The sequence below is a fragment of the Oncorhynchus gorbuscha genome, unplaced genomic scaffold (genome assembly GCF_021184085.1).
Source record: "Oncorhynchus gorbuscha isolate QuinsamMale2020 ecotype Even-year unplaced genomic scaffold, OgorEven_v1.0 Un_scaffold_308, whole genome shotgun sequence".
Lineage (NCBI taxonomy): Eukaryota > Metazoa > Chordata > Actinopteri > Salmoniformes > Salmonidae > Oncorhynchus > Oncorhynchus gorbuscha.
In genome coordinates, this window is record NW_025745169.1 from 843,296 (window position 1) to 849,889 (window position 6,594).

The window sequence follows — 6,594 nt, forward strand, 5'->3', positions numbered from 1 at the left end:
AAATGTATTGATAAGGCAGAAATAAATGTATTGATAGGACAGAGCAGAATGTATTGATAAGACAGAGCAGAATGTATTGATAATACAGAGCAGAATGTATTGATAAGACAGAGCAGAATGTATTGATAAGACAGAGCAGAATGTATTGATAAGGCAGAAATAAATGTATTGATAGGACAGAGCAGAATGTATTGATAAGACAGAGCAGAATGTATTGATAAGACAGAGCAGAATGTATTGATAGGACAGAGCAGAATGTATTGATAAGACAGATCAGAATGTATTGATAAGACAGAAATAAATGTATTGATAGGACAGAGCAGAATGTATTGATAGGACAGAGCAGAATGTATTGATAAGACAAAGCAGAATGTATTGATAAGACAGAGCAGAATGTATTGATAAGACAGAAATAAATGTATTGATAGGACAGAGCAGAATGTATTGATAAGACAGAGCAGATTGTATTGATAAGACAGAGCAGAATGTATTGATAAGACAGAGCAGAATGTATTGATAATACAGAGCAGGATGTATTGATAAGACAGAGCAGAATGTATTGATAAGACAGAGCAGAATGTATTGATAAGACAGAGCAGATTGTATTGATAATACAGAGCAGATTGTATTGATAGGACAGAGCAGAATGTATTGATAGGACAGAGCAGAATGTATTGATAAGACAGAGCAGATTGTATTGATAAGACAGAGCAGAATGTATTGATAAGACAGAGCAGAATGTATTGATAAGACAGAGCAGAATGTATTGATAAGACAGAGCAGATTGTATTGATAATACAGAGCAGATTGTATTGATAGGACAGAGCAGAATGTATTGATAGGACAGAGCAGAATGTATTGATAAGACAGAGCAGATTGTATTGATAAGACAGAGCAGAATGTATTGATAAGACAGAGCAGAATGTATTGATAGGACAGAGCAGATTGTATTGATAAGACAGCAGAATGTATTGATAAGACAGAGCAGAATGTATTGATAAGACAGAGCAGATTGTATTGATAAGACAGAGCAGATTGTATTGATAAAACAGAGCAGATTGTATTGATAAGACAGAGCAGAATGTATTGATAATACAGAGCAGATTGTATTGATAATACAGAGCAGATTGTATTGATAAGAAAAAGCAGAATGTATTGATAAGACAGAGCAGATTGTATTGATAAATGTATTGATCAGAATGTATTGATAAGACAGAGCAGAATGTATTGATAAGACATAGCAGAGTGTATTGATAAGACAGAGCAGATTGTATTGATAAGACAGAGCAGATTGTATTGATAAAACAGAGCAGAATGTATTGATAAGACAAAGCAGATTGTATTGATAAGACAGAGCAGATTGTATTGATAAGACAGAGCAGATTGTATTGATAAGACAAAGCAGATTGTATTGATAAGACAGAGCAGAATATATTGATAAGACAGAGCAGATTGTATTGATAAGACAGAGCAGAATATATTGATAAGACAGAGCAGATTGTATTGATAAGACAGAGCAGAATGTATTGATAAGACAGAACAGAATGTATTGATAAGACAGAGCAGAATGTTCCATCCATGGAGTTAGAGTCAACCAATACTTCCATGTAATCGAAACGTCTACTGGTAATCGACCCAGTCGTCTACTGACTTGACAAACTTAGCAGTACGGATCAATTAGATGACATTGCAACTATTGAATCTGAAATAGGTGAATTACTATCAAAATCCAAATTAATCAAACATAGAATTGTACACCTGTGGTTGTAAATCCACACCAAGCCAGATTTAATAATTTTTTTTTAAAGATACAAGAACTCCTTTTCTCTCACCTGAGGCAGTTGGCTTGCTTGGAGCCCACATCTGTATACCTGTGATTGTAAATCCACTCCTATTCTCTCACCTGAGGCAGTTGGCTTGCTTGGAGCCCACATCTGTATACCTGTGATTGTAAATCCACTCCTATTCTCTCACCTGAGGCAGTTGGCTTGCTTGGAGCCCACATCTGTATACCTGTGATTGTAAATCCACTCCTATTCTCTCACCTGAGGCAGTTGGCTTGCTTGGAGCCCACATCTGTATACCTGTGATTGTAAATCCACTCCTATTCTCTCACCTGAGGCAGTTGGCTTGCTTGGAGCCCACATCTGTATACCTGTGATTGTAAATCCACTCCTATTCTCTCACCTGAGGCAGTTGGCTTGCTTGGAGCCCACATCTGTATACCTGTGATTGTAAATCCACTCCTATTCTCTCACCTGAGGCAGTTGGCTTGCTTGGAGCCCACATCTGTATACCTGTGATTGTAAATCCACTCCTATTCTCTCACCTGAGGCAGTTGGCTTGCTTGGAGCCCACATCTGTATACCTGTGATTGTAAATCCACTCCTATTCTCTCACCTGAGGCAGTTGGCTTGCTTGGAGCCCACATCTGTATACCTGTGATTGTAAATCCACTCCTATTCTCTCACCTGAGGCAGTTGGCTTGCTTGGAGCCCACATCTGTATACCTGTGATTGTAAATCCACTCCTTTTCTCTCACCTGAGGCAGTTGGCTTGCTTGGAGCCCACATCTGTATACCTGTGATTGTAAATCCACTCCTTTTCTCTCACCTGAGGCAGTTGGCTTGCTTGGAGCCCACATCTGTATACCTGTGATTGTAAATCCACTCCTTTTCTCTCACCTGAGGCAGTTGGCTTGCTTGGAGCCCACATCTGTATACCTGTGATTGTAAATCCACCTCCTTATTCTCTCACCTGAGGCAGTTGGCTTGCTTGGAGCCCACATCTGTATACCTGTGATTGTAAATCCACTCCTTTTCTCTCACCTGAGGCAGTTGGCTTGCTTGGAGCCCACATCTGTATACCTGTGATTGTAAATCCACTCCTATTCTCTCACCTGAGGCAGTTGGCTTGCTTGGAGCCCACATCTGTATACCTGTGATTGTAAATCCACCTCCTATTCTCTCACCTGAGGCAGTTGGCTTGCTTGGAGCCCACATCTGTATACCTGTGATTGTAAATCCACTCCTATTCTCTCACCTGAGGCAGTTGGCTTGCTTGGAGCCCACATCTGTATACCTGTGATTGTAAATCCACTCCTTTTCTCTCACCTGAGGCAGTTGGCTTGCCCACATCTGTATACCTGTGATTGCTATTCTCTCACCTGAGGAGCTTGGAGCCCACATCTGTATACCTGTGATTGTAAATCCACTCCTATTCTCTCACCTGAGGCAGTTGGCTTGCTTGGAGCCCACATCTGTATACCTGTGATTGTAAATCCACTCCTTTTCTCTCACCTGAGGCAGTTGGCTTGCTTGGAGCCCACATCTGTATACCTGTGATTGTAAATCCACTCCTTTTCTCTCACCTGAGGCAGTTGGCTTGCTTGGAGCCCACATCTGTATACCTGTGATTGTAAATCCACTCCTATTCTCTCACCTGAGGCAGTTGGCTTGCTTGGAGCCCACATCTCTCTCCATGAACTCAAAAGGCCATTGGATAACATAAATAAATACAACTCACCTGGTTGGGACAGTATTCCTCCTGAGGTCTATTTAACATGTTGGAACCAATTAGGTCGACTGTTAGCGTAAAGGATGAACACAGACGTTCACAAAGGTTCATTTAGAAGGGATATAAATACCCGTATTTCTCTTTTATTAAAAAATGTAAGGATGCCACCCAGTGCCCCTCATTATCACCCTTCATCTTTGATCAACACATGAAAATGATTTCCTGTCGTCCCGTCTCATAACTGATCCAAAATGTGTAAATCTAGACCATATCAGGTTTGTTTAAGAAACAATTATTTATTACATATCTGACATGGGTGGCGCACTATTGGCCCGGCGTCGCCCGGGTTTGGCCGGTGTAGGCCGTCATTGTTCAAAAAGAATTTGTTCTTAAACTGACTTGCCAAGTTAAATAAAAGGTTTAAAAATAATTTGTTCTTAAACTGACTTGCCAAGTTAAATAAAATGTTTAAAAATAATTTGTTCTTAATTAACTGACTTGCCAAGTTAAATAAAAGGTTTAAAAAAATGTAATAAAAAAACATTTTAAAGAAGAAATGATCACAAACCGAAGCTCCTCCTCCTTCTATCTTTCGACACAGATAAAGCTTTTGATGTTTTTTTATTTTTTTTATTTCACCTTTATTTAACCAGGTAGGCAAGTTGAGAACAAGTTCTCATTTACAATTGCGACCTGGCCAAGATAAAGCAAAGCAGTTCGACAGATACAACGACACAGAGTTACACATGGAGTAAAACAAACATACAGTCAATAATACAGTATAAACAAGTCTATATACAATGTGAGCAAATGAGGTGAGAAGGGAGGTAAAGGCAAAAAAGGCCATGGTGGCAAAGTAAATACAATATAGCAAGTAAAACACTGGAATGGTAGTTTTGCAATGGAAGAATGTGCAAAGTAGAAATAAAAATAATGGGGTGCAAAGGAGCAATATAAATAAATAAATTAAATACAGTTGGGAAAGAGGTAGTTGTTTGGGCTAAATTATAGGTGGGCTATGTACAGGTGCAGTAATCTGTAAGGTGCTCTGACAGTTGGTGCTTAAAGCTAGTGAGGGAGATAAGTGTTTCCAGTTTCAGAGATTTTTGCAGTTCGTTCCAGTCACTGGCAGCAGAGAACTGGAAGGAGAGGCGGCCAAAGAAAGAATTGGTTTTGGGGGTGACCAGAGAGATATACCTGCTGGAGCGTGTGCTACAGGTGGGAGATGCTATGGTGACCAGCGAGCTGAGATAAGGGGGGACTTTACCTAGCAGGGTCTTGTAGATGACATGGAGCCAGTGGGTTTGGCGACGAGTATGAAGCGAGGGCCAGCCAACGAGAGCGTACAGGTCGCAATGGTGGGTAGTATATGGGGCTTTGGTGACAAAACGGATTGCACTGTGATAGACTGCATCCAATTTGTTGAGTAGGGTATTGGAGGCTATTTTGTAAATGACATCGCCAAAGTCGAGAATTGGTAGGATGGTCAGTTTTACAAGGGTATGTTTGGCAGCATGAGTGAAGGATGCTTTGTTGCGAAATAGGAAGCCAATTCTAGATTTAACTTTGGATTGGAGATGTTTGATATGGGTCTGGAAGGAGAGTTTACAGTCTAACCAGACACCTAAGTATTTGTAGTTGTCCACGTATTCTAAGTCAGAGCTGTCCAGAGTAGTGATGTTGGACAGGCGGGTAGGTGCAGGTAGCGATCGGTTGAAGAGCATGGATTTAGTTTTACTTGTATTTAAGAGAAATTGGAGGCCACGGAAGGAGAGTTGTATGGCATTGAAGCTTGCCTGGAGGGTTGTTAACACAGTGTCCAAAGAAGGTCCGGAAGTATACAGAATGGTGTCGTCTGCGTAGAGGTGGATCAGGGAGTCACCAGCAGCAAGAGCGACCTCATTGATGTATACAGAGAAGAGAGTCGGTCCAAGAATTGAACCCTGTGGCACCCCCATAGAGACTGCCAGAGGTCCGGACAGCAGACCCTCCGATTTGACACACTGAACTCTATCAGAGAAGTAGTTGGTGAACCAGGCGAGGCAATCATTTGAGAAACCAAGGCTGTCGAGTCTGCCGATGAGGATGTGGTGGTTGACAGAATCGAAAGCCTTGGCCAGTATGTAATGGAATGGTCTTTGGGTCGGTTCTGGAACACAAGGCATTTGGCTCTAATTGAATGAATGTGCTGTAAAGTACTGTATACCAATCCCTCAGCTATAGTAATAACAGGAATGACCTGGCTCTATTCTGTTCAGAATAACTAGAAGTAGCAGGCAAGGTGATCCCATCTCACATTCATTTTTTCTATAAGAGCCCCCTGGCCAAGGTCGATTCCACAATCAAAAGAAGTTACACCAATTCAAAAGGTCACGTCATCTAATTAACGATATCTTCCTTTAGCTAGAAAACGTATCTCAATTCCTCCCAAGAGCTTTGAAGATCATAAGCAAATTTAGCTCCATCTCAGGTTATCCTCTTAGTGATCTCTTCACGCGCAAATACCTTTAGAGGGATCGATTTGACAACATCCAGTGAAATTGCAGAGCTCCAAATTCAAAACCATAAGAATATCAATATTAAAAAGTCACGAAAATACAAGTGTAATAGATCAAAATAAAGCTTAACCTCTTTGTTAAACCTCTCTGAGATAGGCGGAACTAACGGAAATATAAGTGTTAACTTCTTGTTAATCCAGACGCTGTGTCAGATTTCAAAAAGGCTTTACGGCGAAAGCAGACCATGCGATTATCTGAGGACAACGCCCTGCATATAAACACATGAAAATCATTATTCAACCAGGCAGGTGAAACACAAAAGTCAGAAAATAACGATATAATAAATATCCTTACCTTTGAAGATCTTCTTCTTTTTGCAATCCCAAATGTCTCAGTTACAGAATGAATGGTCGTTTTGTTCGATAAATTCCTTCTTTATATCCCCCAAAATGTCCATTTATTTGTCGCGTTTGATTCAGAAATACACTGGTTTCAACTCGCCCAACATGACGACAAAGTATCTAATGAATTACATGTAAACTTGGTCCATAAAATTTAACACGGGATAATCTGTTTCCAA